The sequence below is a fragment of the Anomalospiza imberbis genome, chromosome 1, assembly GCF_031753505.1.
Source record: "Anomalospiza imberbis isolate Cuckoo-Finch-1a 21T00152 chromosome 1, ASM3175350v1, whole genome shotgun sequence".
Taxonomy (NCBI): Eukaryota; Metazoa; Chordata; class Aves; order Passeriformes; family Viduidae; genus Anomalospiza; species Anomalospiza imberbis.
The window spans coordinates 12,887,570-12,904,311 of record NC_089681.1 but is presented as its reverse complement, the minus strand read 5'-3'; the positions used below and the strand labels follow the sequence as shown (position 1 = coordinate 12,904,311).

Below are 16,742 nucleotides of genomic sequence, written 5' to 3'. Positions count from 1 at the left end.
CTGTAAAATTGTGGTGTGGAGTTTGTTTTGGAGTTTTGGATTGGTTTGCTTTTGGTTTGGGGGTGTTTTTTTGGTCTTGTTTCGTTATAAATCAGAAGTGTTAATTCTGTCGATGGTTCCCTGTTAGCCAGGGGCACCAGCAGCTCACAGCACACCCCATTGCCGCTTGCCGGCCGCTTTCACTCGCTCCTTGCGGCTGCGCTCCGCTTCCAAGGCGGCTTTCCCCGCTGTCGAGCCGCCGTTTCCGCGGCGGGTGAGATGACGAGGCGCTGGGTGGCGCTGTTGAGGCGGCGGAGCCCGCGGGAGCCGCGCGGGCCCGGGGCCGCAGCGGGGCCGGGCTGGCGCTGCCGCGGCCGCCGTGCCCCGGCGGGGACCCGCGGGGGAGGATGGCGGGGATCAGCTTCCCCTTCCCCCGTGCTATTTGCTCAAGGACCGCAGAGGTCGCCGCTTTGGGGCGTCGAGCCCACAAAGGGAACCGTATCCAGACACCGTTGGGAAATCCGGAGATGAGTCTTCGCCGAGTTATCGCCCCTCGTTACCTTCTGGTGTGGCAAAACTCCAGAGCGCTCTGGGGGCTTCTCGTGTGCCATAAATGGTTTAAAGTCGGTAGTTTCCTAGGCTGGAGATTTTTTTGAGTACCTAGTTCGGGGAAGTGGTTACATTTACAGGTGTGTTCAGCCACGGGGGGAGTGGCTTTAGGATGTGCATTGAAGCCGAGCTCCTTGAACAATCAATCTGTCTCAAATAACAAATCTGATAATAGTTTAAGCCAGAGTTTTGTGGGCAGTTTTAACCTGACATTTCCAGGGAAAGCAACTGTTTCACCCTCCTCCTCACTGTCCCTTTTCCTATGTCAGGAGAACTGTCCTAGGTTAGAAATTAGTTATTTGGGGAGAGGGAGCAGCAATAAAGTAAGAGATCATTTGGGCTGGATGCAGGCAAAACAACTGCTTTGGCAGCAGTCTGGCTTTTCATGGTTTAGAGTGTCCTTGAAAGTACAGCTTGACTTAACAAGCATAGAATCTATCAGGGCTTTCAGGTATTCCTCCCTCTCAGACCTTCCTCCCATGGCAGCTCCATTCCCATACTGCAACCACTTCCAAATCTGTGTCACAAAACTTTTAGATGCAGAGCCCTGCACACCTCTGTCATCAAGCGAGGGACATATGGCACTGTTTGCTGCAAACAGGCGCAGAGGGCAGAAAGGTGTCAAGAGGGCTACTTGATCCCCCTCTCCCCGGGAGCCACCCTAATAGCCAAGTATCTGGTATAAACCAGGCTTATAACACAAATTCACAGAATGAATGTTCATTCTTTAAGGAATGGACCTTAAAGATTATCTAGTCCCAACCTGCCCTACCATGGCAGGGACACCTTCCACTAGACCAGGTTGCTCAGAGCCCCATCCAACCTGGCTTTGAACACTGACACAGGTGTGGCATCCACAGTTTCTCTGAGCAACCTATTCCCGTGCCTCACCACCCTCACAGTGAAAAATTTCTTCCTAATATGTAACCTAAATGTCCCCTCTTTCATTTTGTACCCCTTGCTCCCTGCCCTATCACTCCAGTTCCTGATGAATGATGAATGTTTGTCATTTAGCCAGGCAAGGGGCTACCTCAGCAAGCTCTGCTACTGTTGTACACATAACCAAGTCCTTGATGTCTGTGTGAGTCCAAAGGTGTGATTTCCTGGCATCAGACTTTCTCTGGCACTGTCAAAGGTAAGAGAGGATTAGCACAGGTGTCCCTAGTCCATCCATCCATGGCTGCACTCAACACTGTGCCTTGGGGAACTGTTGCTGCCGGCCTCGTTTGTGTTCCTTGGGCACTTGGTGACCTTGTCGTGATTCAGGGATATGTATGTTCTGAACAGGGGACTTCATGTCTAGGATAATTTCTGAAATGAGGTTTCAGGGGGAGGATGGGTTTGTTTGGTTTGGTTAATAACTAAGTGTTAAAGATTAATTTTTTCAAGTGAGCATTTGTTATAAATGAAATAGCTTTTTTGTTTATTTGTTTTTTGGTTTTTTGTATTCCACCTTTTAATAGTTACATTTGAAGACTGCATGTCTCCTCTACTGATGAATATATATTACTCTGGAAATACACAGTATCCCACTGGCTTAATCCCATGCTCTTTAGGTTTGAACAGGGATCAAGAGACAGTAGATGAGGCACAAATCTTTGTGCAGCAATAGCAGCACTTAAATCACACCAAAACTTTGCTTTAGAAAGTGACATAATGGGAATGGTGAGTCTCTCATGTCTATGGCTGTTTCCTTCTCAGCCATAGCTCATGTTGTCTGATCACTGTCAGGGCAAGCGGGATAACGTAGGTCAGGAAGTTAGGTTTGCCTACCAGGAAGGAATTAAAAGTAGGAGAAAATGATTAATGCCAATCCACGCAGTGCTATAGAAACCAGATGCAGATGTGTTTCATTAGAAGTATATCACATCTACATATATATGTTATGTTATGTCTACATGGTTACCATTATCAAACAATCCTTGGTCCTAATTGTGATTTATAGTCACAAGTAGTGAGGAGAAGGGAGTTCTTGGCTGTCACTGTCCACAGGCATAGATTGTCACCAGCCATTAGGAAAATTGTAATGAACTAACCTGACTTAATCTTCTAATGAGGCAATGGGTTTGTTTGGGAGAGGTCACACAAAATAAATTTTGGGGGAGATTAACATAGACTATGGTTAAATAAATTGGTTACTGCAGAGTAAATTAGTGGATGAATTGATGGCATATAGGCTACTCTTCAGCAACTATTGAGTGCTCACTTTACCCTGGGGGAATGGCTCCATGTGCATTTTTCCTCTCTTTTCTTTCCTGTCACCCTTAAATATGGGAATACTCACCCCCAGCACACACACATGCTTGGACTGGCAGAGTTTGCAGTGCTTCACTCACCCCTTCAGTGACCTGTGCTGAAGGCACTGCAGAGCATGATGGCCATTTCCTATGTGCATGTGTGAGCTGGCCGCGTAGGGCGAAGGGAACCGGGCTGCTCTTGGGTGGGAACGAGCAGGCAATGCTAGCAGACAGCAGGACTGCCCTAAGCAGCATCTTCAGGAGCACTGCTGCCAGGAAGACAGGGTCAGATCTGGTCCCTCAGCAGTGGCTGCTGAGGTGGCTGAGCCTACTGGCACTGAAGGCTCTTATCTTGCCTTGTCTCTAAGGTGAGGATTTACACACACCCTTTTACTGCAGATCAGCTATTGTGTAGGGCTTATCAAAAAGAAAAGCAAGAAGCAGACTCTGCAATGCATAGTTGTCTTCAAGGAAGAAAATGAGAGAAAATAAGGATCTTTGTCATGTAACAGTGAAAAGCTAAAACTGGAAGGTAGATGTATTCATGCTAGACAGAAGGCACATTTAATAGCAAGCTTTCTTTAAACAGTTATCTGAATGATGAAGGGGAGTGGTGGATTCCTAAGTTTTGAAATTCTCTGGATGCTTTTTTGGAAGCTACATTTTAGTTCAGCGAAATTTATTGGGCCCAGTACAAGAATAACTGAGTGGATTTCCATAACAGGCGGATCAGACAAAGTGATCTAGCAGTTCCTTCCACCTCTAAACTCCTTGGAGCCATCGACAAACAGATTGACATGCCAGGTGTGTTCCACACCTCTTTTCACATGTAGGAAATTCTGCTGGAAGTGGGAGAGTTACGGAAACCCATATGGGTGTAAGTGAAAGCAGAATCATGCCTTAAATTATGATTTTATGGTAACTGAGAATCTACTTGCAGATTTGAATATAAATATCATGGGCACTTTAAGGCTTATGAAGACTGGGTGTAGACAGACCTAACACTCTGTGGTTGTTTTCACCATATATAGAGCCATTTTAGAGGCTTTCAGTGTTCTGGGAATTTAAATCCAAGGTTATTTATATGTAAAAATTTACAGGGTCCAGCAAAAACCATTAGTCTTTAAAATTAAATAACTCTTGCAAAATTGAAACTTCCCAACAATTTCTTTTAATATAACAGGGAAAGCCATGACTTGAAGCAAGTTAGAAGTTAATAGCAGGCAGGTTCAGACTAGAAACAAGTCATGCACATTTGGATGTGTCCAGAACTCTTGGCTAGAATGGACTGTGACTGTCAGCAAAAATGCCTGTCAGGATGGTTTGAAGTAATGGGTTTTAATGTGCAACCAGCATGGAGCAGAAGGAAAAGCAGGTCAGTTAGAGGTTTCTTTTGTGAAGTCTAATTTAAGAGAAATTACTTAATCACATGCCTATAGTGTAATGTGACAGTAGTGAGACTCCAGTTTAGAATGTCTCAATGCTAAAGTAGAAGCATTATACTCTGTAGGATCCACAGATAACACCACATGAAACAAAGAGCACATGCAGTTAAAGGTAGATCTATACACAATGACTCTGCTAGTGAATTAGACTGACCAGAGCCAGGCAGCTCAAGGTTGGCACATGTTCACCCACACGATTTCACTGCTGCCAAGCTCCTGGCGGGGCTGACCTTGACCAGTCTGGAGAGTCTGACTATCCCTGAAGGGGTCCAGGTCCCCCTTGGAAGAATGCCTGGGCTCTTGTCTCCAGTGGGCTGCTCACAGGATGGAGAAATACTACTCTACATTCCCAGACACCTTCAGATGGAGAAACTGGAATGAGTAATGGCTTTTACACATGCCAGCATAGTGGTTTTTAGAAGCTTCCATGACTGGTTGGAGGTAGTTGCCTTTATTAATCTCCCTTCTTCCTGGGCAGAGCACTGAAGTGGTGCAGCCAATCACAGCCTTGCCCTGGTCTCTGATAGCCTGGTGGTTGCAGTTGTCCTCCCAACAGTGATGCTAACAGAGGCAGTGAAATTCCCAGCCACCACATGGGAACAAAGACACAGGGACCTCTAAGGGGCTTACTTTTTTTTAATAGCAACAACAGTAACAACAACAATAATAAAATTAAAAATAATTGACATTAAATACAAATTTTCATTGACTTAAAATTTCCTTTGGAATAAAATTTTCATTAACTGAAATAAAAAAAGAGTGAGTGAGGCTTTCTTAGAGTGTATGAGATTTAGGCAGCGGCATAGGACACCCCTTTTATTAATTTTATTAATTTTATTCATTTAATTAATTTTATTCATTTTATTAATTTTATTCATTTTTAGGACGTTCTTTAACCTGTTGCCAGTGCTTACCAAACAGTTTAATCAAAGTTGCCACTTAACCTAAATAATTACGTGGTCTCTTGGTTACTTCCCACAAGCACATATTGCAGATTAGTGTTAGGAAGGTGAATATGACTAAATTGGTAGGTCCTCCCTACCATCACCAGCTCCATGAGAGATAGGTCATATCCTGCAGGCATCTGAGTACAACTGCCCCAGGAGACCTCAAGGAATGCAGCTGCACTCACACAAGTTAGAGGCCCATTTTCTGTCCATGTTGTATGAGAATTCACCAGAAATCAGAGGACAAATGTATCTCTTGTTCCTTTGTCTGGAAATCCCACATCAGAGCATCAACTCTCAGTTAATGGCATATTTTTCATCAAAAGAAGCTAAAAATCAAGAGCGAAACTAACACTTGTGTGGTGCTGTGCACCTGCAGGCTGGCTGCTGGGCAGTGTGGCTGTGTGGAAATTTGTCTGTGACATACACAGTTTACCAAGGAAATCTCAAGTGGGACCCCCAGCACCTTTTATGAGAACACTAACAATCAATTCCTGCTCCAAGAGTCTGGATTTTTTTTCCAGTCCAAATTCTTTCTTGCATGGCATATACTTAGGAAGGGTGTATGTTCCATTTTGTGGAGCTGTCTGTCCTTAATGGATTTTCATGGCGTGTGATCTGGGTTGAATACTGCCTTGCAGCATACAACAGCCAAGCTGTTGGGGTTATTGGATGGTCAGGGAGTCAGTAGCTGAAGATGTTTGCTCCATGTTACCCAAAGCATCCAGAATGTGTGAAAATGTCTGGCTGTGTTGCTTTGTGGAGCAGGAAATGAACCTGAAGAGAGCAGGGCTGCTTACAAATAACAAGTGTCAGAGAGTACTAATGATCTCCAGCAGCTTGCACACAAAGCAGGTGAGATCTCGTCACAGGCAAACACTTTTCTTGCTTTGCGCTACAATTTGATTTGCACAGGCAACTGTGCCACAGCCCTTTGACAAAGGTACTTTTGAATGTATGTGCTGATAACAAAGCAAACATGTGAGCAGTGACAGGTTGCAGACCCTGCTGATTCCTGGCTCTTCTGATCTTTCACTGAAAATGTTTTCTGTTCTGGTTATGAGGGCAGATTTCAAAGACACAGCTTTATGCCTGTTGTCAGACTGAAGCCTTGATGATAAGGTCTTTCCTTGACCAAAGCCACAGGACTAGGTGACACATCAGAGTGATTTGTGATCAGTGAATTGACAGCGATCTATCTGGGAATATTAATGTGCCCTGATGTAGAGTTCAGCTTTTCCTGCTGCTGCTTGCTGTGCTCTGAAGCGAAATCAAATCTCTGACCTTTGTAGGAGGAAGTCTTTCTGCTGCTGGGAAGTGGAAATTGTCTGGGTAGATGCCAGCATGGAAGCAATGCCATGAGAAGACATGTGAACTTCCATGTACATCTGTCAGGGAGAGCTGTGAGCCTTGCTATGCACTGTCCCCACTGTAGCCTACAGGCAGCCACTGTGCCTCTGGCCCCCCAGGCAGGGCACAGCACCCTGGCAGGAAGGGAGTAGTGTAAAGAATGGATGGTTTTTCCAAGATCTTTCTAGAAAGTCGGCATCTTCCTGAAGTAATTAAGAGCTGTTGTGTTATGATATGGAGTGACTGTTAAAAGAGTTGAGAGGCTAAAGAGATATCCTCCCATTGCATCCTCTGGTGTTCCAGTGAGTGGATCTCCTCACTGTGGCTGGAGGACACACAGTGATCTGGCTATTAAAGTAATGCTGGTGCTCCTGTCATATGCCTCTTTCTAGATGTTAAACATAGCCTACACTACTGATTTTATTAGACAATGGATTGTGCAGGCAAACACACAATTTAGCATAATAAATAAATAGAATCATTTAAGTTGGAAAAGATCTCTAAGCCCAACTGCTAACCCAGCACTGCCAAGTCCACCATTAAATCATTATTTAAGCAGTGATTTTGCAAACCCTCATATTCTGTGACCAGTGGTAAAACATGCCATCCTCTATCATCTATCTGTCTGAAACTCTGGGTCCTTCCTGACTTGATACTTAAAAAGTCCCTTGTCTGAATGTACCTTCTAGAGGGGCCCACGTCCTCCCATGACATTTAATGTCACCTGCAGAGGTTTTAGCTTTCTGAGGTCAAGAAAGATTGTTTTGTTGTTGTTTTGTTGGTTTTTTTCTTCTTCTTTTAATATGCTCATCTGACAGCAGTTCAGGCTGTCCCTACTGTCCCAAACCAGGGAGGATGAGCTTCAGGCTCCAGTCTGGTCATGAGAACACAAACCTTAACATGACTCTTCAGAACCAGTGGATAGACTCTAGTTAATTTCATTTACTAGAGTAAACATAGACATGATAGCATATTAGACATATGATTGCTGGGAATTATGTTACAGCAGCTTAAGATCTTACAAACTATCACTTGACCCAATCAAACACACTTATTCAGGCCATGCTAATCTATTTTTGTGCAAATGCCTTAGCAATTTTGGTTTGTTTTTTGGTTTTTTTGTGTGGGTTTTTTTTTTGTTGTTGTTTTTGTTTTTTGTTTTGTTTTTTTGCAATGGGTTTGAGCTTATCATATTCTGTGACTCAGAGTATGCACCATAAATTCCAGCATGCACAATCCTACATGCATGCAGCAAACAGATTACAGCAGACACAAGCCCCTTTAACTCAGATTCATTAAGGGTCTCAGTCCTTCTGCTAGTCCTGCAAGAGTCACCAAACCTTAACAGGCTCATTTCTCTCACTCTCTGCTCTCTAATCCACAGTACCGATGGATTTGTCCTGCATATTGCAAGGAATATTAAGTATGACTTCAAGACCAAAATCAAGGGTATAGATGTATGAAGAAGGACAGTTAAAATCTCTTCACAAAAATCTCTGGATTTTGTATCATTGCTCAGTACTTCAGGTTGCTGCATCCTGCTGATTGCCTTTCATTAAAACACCTTGGCAGCAAAGTGCCACTAAAACTATCTGTGCCCCTTCCTATGAAGCTATCATTGAATGGGCAGTTACACTGGAAAATGAGAGCACAGCATGATCTCTTGATGGGCTCACCTAGGGATATTCTCAATGGATTTTCCTTCTCACATTTTCTGAAGATTAGTATTAACTGATATCAATTATAATTAACGATGAACTCATTGAACACATTTTTGAAAGAAAAACACAAGTTGTTTAGCTACAGCAATGACACAAGGCACAGATTTCACACCATTGGTCTGCAGATGGCTGGGTAAGCCTGTAATGCTGGGGAACAGCGTCTTGATTTGATTTCTGCAGCAGCAACAGCATAAATCTCCAACTGCTGTCTAAGACCCCAAGTCCATTCACTCTAGCAGACCCATTTCATTGCCTGGCTTTTGGCCAAATCTGTCATGGGGAAGAATCATGTTGTAATGCAATAGCATCCTGACTCTGCAGGATGCTGTTTGATCTTGCCTGTATAGATGGGGCTATGTCCTCGCTATGACAGCATTATGGCAATGTGCTGCAGCCCTTTGAAGATCAGGGGATTTCTTCATTGTTGTAAGTGGTACTCCTTGCTGGAAGGAGACCCATCCTGAGTGGAGACAGAGGAATCTTGGGAAAAGCAGAACTAAATTAGGGAACACCTTCTCATAAATCTCTGTCCTCTAAAGAACAAGAGAAAATTTTGCCAAAGCCCTTTGCATTCTGGTCCAATAGTGGTGACAGCTAACAGACACTTCTTTCCCCACTTCCCTTCCAGACACATCTGCTGGGTCTTTTGAACCTACAGCCTACCTCCTCCTAGTGCTCTGGATGAGCAGCTAGTGGCTTTTCCCTAGATTCTCCCTCTGGTGTCCCCAGCTGATGGATGTAGCAAGGCTTTCTCTGTCCTGGTACCCGGGACAGCAGGAATTTGTATCTATCCTTTAGTTACAATTCCTCATAACAAAGGAAAATATGGGCGTGTTAATAGTTTCTTTTATTCAAGAAATGTGGGTGAAAGTATTGAGGTGATTTGTGAAGGCAGGCGAGCACCAGTCATTGAAGACACCTGTAACATTTTTACTGCTTCCTCAAAACTATAAAGCCATTCCCAAGGGACTCGAGCTCAAGTCCAGGCCTCAGCTAGGGATACTTCCATGGCATCTGTGCACCAACACTCACAGTCCACAAAAACAGGGTACCACCTCACCCCTTACTGAGGTTTCATTGTTATTTTTAGAATGGAGCAATGGAAAACCAAAACCTCAACTCCTTCTCAAAGCTGCCTTTATCTTGCATCCTGCCTTTGAATTTGCTGAGCTGCTCTAGCCTTTCTCTTCCAGAGGAAGTACAGGGCCATGTGTTTCAATGAACTGTCACTGTTTGCCTTGTAAGAGGTGAATTTATGCCCCTTTACTCCATTTCAGACAAACAGTGCAAGCCTAAGGCAAGCTTGAAGATTCAGGAGGCAGAATCACATGTTCCCTATCGGAGCTACCAAAGACATCAGAAACTCCCACCTGCACGTTCAAAGAGAGTTTACAGGTGCACATGAGAACTAAGGAGGCTCAGAGTGATGGTAACTTATGTCTGTGGCCTCAGAGGGAGCTTTCAGCCCTTTGCCCCTCTCAGCTTTTTGTCCATTGCCAACCCAACAAAGAGTTTCAAATGGTTTTCCATGTGCTGGTGCCTTGTCAGCCCTCTACAGCTCCTGTGTCACTTCTGCCCTCAAAAGCAGAGTGGTCTTTCAGCTGAGATCTGTTGGGAATACCTGAGTTTGGAATATGGGGTGTGTTAGCAGCCTGGTAGTGCCTATTGTGATATCATCCCTCTTAAGCAAAAGAGGTGGTCTCTGTGGTCTCCATTTATAGCTGAACAGGTGGGAAACCAGAATGCCAGACTTTCTTTGCAGAAAAGTTTCAGTCTCATTCAAAATATAGTGTTCTGTGCAAAGCAATGAAAGACAAAGATGCTGCATTAGATTTACCTGTGAAGAAGACCCTGAAGACAAAAGGTCACAAAAAATGAAAAGGATAATTCTATAAATGCAATTTTGTATCAAAGCAAATGATGCTGTGACCATCAAGACTTGCTCCCTGTCAATTTTACTTCTGTGATGTCTACTAAGGGTTGTGGCTCTGCTGATCTCAGTTAGGAAACTCATTTTAGTCATCTTTTGGACACTGTTTCAGGCAGTGTTTGAAATACCTTAATATTTTGGAAATTTCTCTATCACTCTTATTAATTTCATAGAAACTGGCATGGGAGTTAAAAAACACAGACCAATTAGGAAAAAAAAAGTTAAAATAGAGGAGGTAAAAACAACTTTCCAGAGTTAAACAGACAAGGTAAAAAACACTTTTGAAAAAAAATACTCTTAAAAAATTAATTAGAAGTGCCCATTGCAGTCAATCCCCCTTTCATATCCCAATATCTTAGCTGTTTTTTGCCTGTGTAATGGAATATCTACATTTTTAAATGCCAATGAAGTTTAACAACTCTTAGTCACAGGGAGTTGCAGGCAATTAATAATGATTCTGGCATAGTGAAAGCTTCCTCTTACAAGTATTTTCACTTTTTTCCACCATTAATCTTGGATGATCTGTCCACGTCTCTTTCTTTATCTTCTCTCTTCCAGGAGCTGGTCTTCCCCAGAGCAGCTCAGCAGTTGTGTGGGCTGCTTGAGCTGGCGGCAGCAGGGAGGGCTGGGCTGCACAGTGCTCTGAATCCTTATTGTGTGTCTGCTGCAGGGAACCCCCATCTCGTCTGGTGTCATTTGTTTCGTCATCTTGTGGGTGACTGACCAAACCCCTCAGCAACTGGGCATTGTTTCGGTAAATTAAGTCAGGAACCAAATTCCCCAAGGTGTGGAGGTACGTAGAGCTCGTTTGTGGTGACATGTTACACTTGCTCATCTCTAGCTCTTTGTCAGAAACAGAGAGGAACAGCTCATTGAAGCAAAATCTAAAAGGGTTTTTTAAAATATTTTTTATCTTACTTTCTATCTTCCTCTGTTCCTACAGAAACCAGGAGCCCCACTGATATTTATTTCCCCATTTCCCTCTTGATGGGGAAGCACCCAAGCAGCACCTTGTGTGGTGCAGGGTTAGGCTTGTCTTATTGCACATGCCACAAAAGGGGCTCTCAGGCATCTCTACAGGGTATAAATAGCCCTGAGGCCGTGCCTAAGTGTCAGTTCTCCTTCTGCTCGTGTTTCTTGACTATATGAGCACCTGTGGGGCTGCCTCTGACTTGGCCCATGTAGATCTCCAGGTAAGTCCTGGAGGTTTGGGGGAACACTTCCCCACAGGGTGGATGGGCTCCAGCACTTTATGCCTGGCCAAAACCTCTATGTCCATAGGCTGAGTCTTCATATGACCTCTGCTCAGCGGGCCAAGCTGCTAGAGCACTTTTCTAGGAAAGCCCATTGCTGTTCAGCAGAGGAGAAAATGCAATGTGAAAACCTGAGCTCAGACCAAGGTCCTGACAGTGGTTTTCACACTCTGGGCTGAATCTATCTGGTAACTGAGGTATCAGGCATGGGATGATCCTTTCCTCCTGGTCCCAGGTGTCCTTGGGTGCCCTTGGGTTGGGTGGACTCAGCCAAGTGCACTCTTAATTGCCTGCTCTGCTCCCTTTCATCTCCACCCAAGATAGGCTGGAGGAGAGCAAGAGAAGCTCTTTCCTCTGTGGTGGGGTGTCCCATCAACACCTGGCATGGAGAGGGATAGTCAGAAACAACTGGAAACGGAGCAACCTGGGAGGCATCTGTTCTCTCACAGCTGCTATTGCCTAACGTGAGCTTTGCACAACACAGTAATTGCTTCCAACTGACTCACAGCAGAGCTGGCGAGGGAAAGTTCACGTCAGGATGGGTGTGAGGCTCCTGCGTCGAGGACACGGCATCACAGAGGTCCTCAGATAGCAAAGGAGCTGGGCAGAGAACAGCAAGAGGTGGTTCTCCGCCGAGAGTTACAGGGAGAGCCCTGAGTAAGAAACACAGCCAGACCCTTGCTGTTCCAAGTAAGGAAACACAGCAGATCTCTTTCTCTTCATTGTGTGTGGAGGGCTCACTCCTCTGTCCAGAGAGGGCACTCGAATTGCAGATATTTTAAGAAAGCTGCAGAGGCAAGTGATAGCATGGCTGATTGTAAACTATTACTAATAATAACTAAGAGAGTTTCTTACCTTTGATCTAAGCTGTGAATATTATATGAGCTCAAATCAACTGTATTTGAAAATATTTGAAATCTGTTAAAAACAGACTCACACTGGTCTCTTTGGTGCTACTGGCCAAAAACATTTTCAGTCCTTAATATTGTATCCATTAAAAAGAGGATAAGTGACAACATAAAGACAATATGCATTCAGTCTTTATTTAGACAGGCAAACATTAGGATTTACTCATTCTTGGTCTGCATTTGTTGTAGCCCTACTTAAGCTGACAGCCAGAGTGAAACCAGGTTTTAGATGCACCCCGTGATTGCCTTACAGCTATAATGTAACAGTTTTGAGTGAGACGAGTTTTGAGATACAGGATTTTTTTTCACTAGAGCTGTGATTTCTGACACTACACTTTCCAGAGATTTATAATATCCGTGGGATGGTGCTTTCTTTTCTTTTAATTTTTTCTTTTTTTTTTTTTTTTTAACTGGTTTATATATGAAAGAGGCAGTGCCCTTTTCTTTTATTTTCTGTTCTTTTTGCTACAGCTCACTGGCTGCTTCCCTTTTTTCCCAGCCTTGCAGTATTTCCACCCTCCTCTCCCTTCCCCCAGTCTGCCACAGTGTCAGTGAGAAACAAAACTGCTGAAACCTGAGCTTTCTGGCTAGAGAAGATGAAGAATGAAGGAGGTGGTAATTAAACCCTCCCCCATATTATTCATGCAAAGGAATTGTCTTTGAACACTACTTCATCCTGGGAGCCTCTCTGAGTTCAAAGAGAAAGTTGAGTTGTTGTCATTCTGGGGCCATAATCTAATCACGGTGTCCCCCTTTGATTTAAAAATCTTCTTAGGAGGTGGCAAATATCTCTCCGTGTCTACCCTTTTATATTTTATTTTTAATTTTTAGTCTTAAGAATATGGTTTTTGTTGTTTTGGTGTTTTTCTTGCAGTGCAGAGTTTTATCACCCAAGTTAGACTGGTTTCTGTCACTGGCTATGGTTTAAGAGATCTAGTCCTTTAACAGTACCAAGAACAGAAAAATTTTCCTCTCTTAATTGCAGACAATTCTCTGTATGCAGGATAAGACCAAAAGGCTCCCCAAGAGCCTCCATCTTCCAAGGTATTTCCAGATTCATGCTTTCAGAAGCATCTCTGGTATAAGTGGTGCTTCTTGGGACAGGCATCTACCATCTACTGGGACAGATCTACCATTTAAAATCACTTGGCAGCTAAAGAGCACTGAATGTGTTCATTCTCTTTTTGTCCTGTTTGCTCTAAGGAAGCCCAGTAAAACCTCTCTAAACATCAGTCCATTTCCACAGAGACCACAAATGCTGCCACTGACACACAGGTATGTGCCCACGCATAGAAAGTAGGACACAATGATCTTAGCAGTCTTTTCCTTTTCAAGGTTATTTATGATATGATTCTCTGATGCACACATTTAACATGTTTTGTGTTGTTCCTTGCGAGGGCTGTTCTGCATCAGCGACTTGAAGCAGATAAAAATCCTCCATTATGGTTTCTGAGATTTTCAAGTAAAAGCTCCAGTATTACTCAAGGGGTTGGTGAGATAGGGTCTATTCCCACTTCCAACAGTAATGTTGCTCCAGGTGATGTCCACCCTTGCTGTCAGAATTTATTAGGTCTGTTCAGGGCACACATACTTGTTCAAGGTGCTCCTGCAAATTCTTGCAGAGTTCAGAGTCTGCAGATAAAGGCAAAATTAAGTTACGGTCACTGCAGGCTGGGGTGTTTTTGACCACATGCAAGTGTTTGCATGGCGAATCTTGGCTCCATGGCAGTGTAGCAATGCTGATTGCCTGTCCAATTGGAAGTGTGAACACCCGGGCTGTGTGTCTTGTCTGAGGCAAGATTTCAGGACATCTGAACACTGCCCTTTAATTCTATTATAAAAAATGTAAAAAAAAAGGCACTTTTGTTGTGGATAATAAAAAAATTCAGAAAAAAATCAATAATAAGAAAAATAATGACATAAAGTAGATTTCACTGTCAGTTTAAAGCTTTCAACGCATGGTGTCATTTCAAAAACACCAAATGCTAGTAGCTCCCCTTAAGCCCATATGGCTCTGCTCAGTAGACACACTTAAAAAATCCTTACCCTTTCTTTAGATATCCAAATTTACACCTGCCACACTTATTTTTAACATCTTGTCTTAGAGTTTTGGTTCTAACAATTTTTAGATACAGATTTACAGAAGAGTGATAATTTCTTCCAATCTATATCTGGTCAAATCTCTTTTGTGCTGCTTATATAATTATCATTCTAAAAGCTGCTAAGTAATTTTTGCATATACTTCTCATACTTGAGTTAATCTCTGCTAACTTTGTGTATCTAAGTATTAGATATTTAGCTCAAGATGGTCACTTAGATTCTCTCACTTTTCAACAGAGAAACATAGGCACTGACAGTGGCTGTTCATCCCTTCCTGAGGTTGCTTGGATAACTATTTTGTGAGGAATCTGGAGTGATAATTTTTAAAGTACCTAATTCTTAGGCAGCTAAATGAGAAGAAGCTTATCCTTCATAACCTCAGTGTTGGCTTTCCCAGCAACCAAATCTCCTTCATTAAGAACTGAACCAGTTCAGCTAAAATGCTGCATAATTATTACATAAACCATCTGATATTCCCAAATGCCAGTGGGGCACAGCTGATAAATCTGTGCCTTGTTTCCTGCTTCCCACGTGAAAATGGCCAGGCTAAACACTGTCTGGTTTTGAATTAGAGCAGCAAGAAGGGAAGATCACCTGAGAGATGCCTCCCTCTGTGTAAATGTGTACTCAAATACACAAGAAGATAATATGAAGGAGAGCAGATTTTGCAGTAGTCTAGTTAGAGATTAGTATTTGTATTTTTTAGATAAGCCCCTTCATATAGCTGAATAGCTCTTTTTCTGGCAAACTGGAAAAGCTTGTCTTTTTGTGTGAAATACACCATAACTTGCACAATGAGGTGTAAGTCTCATAAACAGACAGTTTGAAAGAAAGTAGCTGTCTTTTGCTAAACAGATGTGGGGTCAATTTCAGATGTCAATAATAAAAAATAAAGTGTTTGACAACAGGGAAATAAATAACTGAAAAATAACATGGAAATTCATAATTTTCGGTAAATTAAGCCAGGCTGTTAGAATCACAGATTCTGTATTTAATAACAAATATTGCAATTCTGTGGAAGCTGGTTATCCTTCTCTTAGGTGATGTTTATCTGCATAAAATACACATGGAAGGATACCAAAGTGTGGTTCTTGAATATCTCTGTAATTTTATGTTGGTCAGTTTACAGACAAATTCAGGATGCCCTGACCTAATCTGAATGAACTCAGGCTATATAAAATCACATAAACATCCACAGTAGAAAAAGCAGTATTCTGTTTAGAATAAAGCCAAACCACAACCAAACCACCCCACTATAATCCCTACCCCAGATTTCTGGTTTCCATTCATAAAAGCCAAATGAATGAATAGGCCAGATTACTGAGGTGGCTTCCTGAGCCACACTTCCAGCATAACGTGACAAAGGCTGAATTTGTGTTTAGAACTGGTAGATTCAGTGACTCCTAGTCCAAGTTGTGTGTCTGGTTCCTTAAAATGACCAACACAACTATGATCAGCAATTGCATCAACATTAGACAATTTTGTGATGTGTAATGTGGCTTGCATCTGTGGCTAGAAGGCAGGAAAAACTAATTTAATAGTCACTGTTTTTTTTTTTAAGATAGAAAGCAATGTAAAAGCCTTAAATAAAAAGACTTCAAACCACTTATCTTTCCAATTGTGTTTATTTGTTTCAAGAACAAATACAAAATGGCTAAATCTTACCATTATTTTCACTGACCATTATTTTCCTGTATTGGGTATGTTTCCTTTGTGCTCCACTCTTTGTGATTAACACGGCCATAAAGAAAGCAAAGAGATGATTATTACTACTGAAACTGGAGAAGAAAATATCTCCTGACTGAAGTAAGGAGAAAGTTTCGCAATACACCATGGCAATTCATTGTGTAACTTGGGGCAAGCAGTTTTAAATTTGAGTGGAGGGTTATGGGGCTCTTAATTGAGTTATTCATTAATGTTTGTCATCTACAAAATGAGTTTACTGTCTTTGAAGTCTTTAGACTCTTGTAGATTTTTGTGGTAAAAATCATCTTTATGGTATTGGCCATTTAATTAGTCAATGATGTGTTGGCAAGCCAGTGTTATGTCACATCCCCATCTGCTTTCATTACTGGCATCTGTGATGAACTTTCCTTTCATGGTCTGAGGTCAGCCTTGGTAACTTGCCTCATGGATGCCCACCCTTCCTCTGAAATTCCCTGAACCCTACTGTCACTTTCCTTCTGATGCTTTTAATTTCCATTTGCATTTTTCTGCCCATTGACCTTTAGTGGTGAGTGTCCTTCACTGGGCCTTGTCTGTG

At 42.7% G+C, this 16,742-nt stretch overlaps 1 protein-coding gene across 1 annotated transcript in view; it reads left to right on the top strand.

Annotated features, from left to right (window-relative positions):
* Window positions 1-16,742, top strand: part of LOC137469400 (uncharacterized) — a 135,909-nt gene that overhangs the window by 90,057 nt on the left and 29,110 nt on the right. The window lies entirely within an intron of this gene.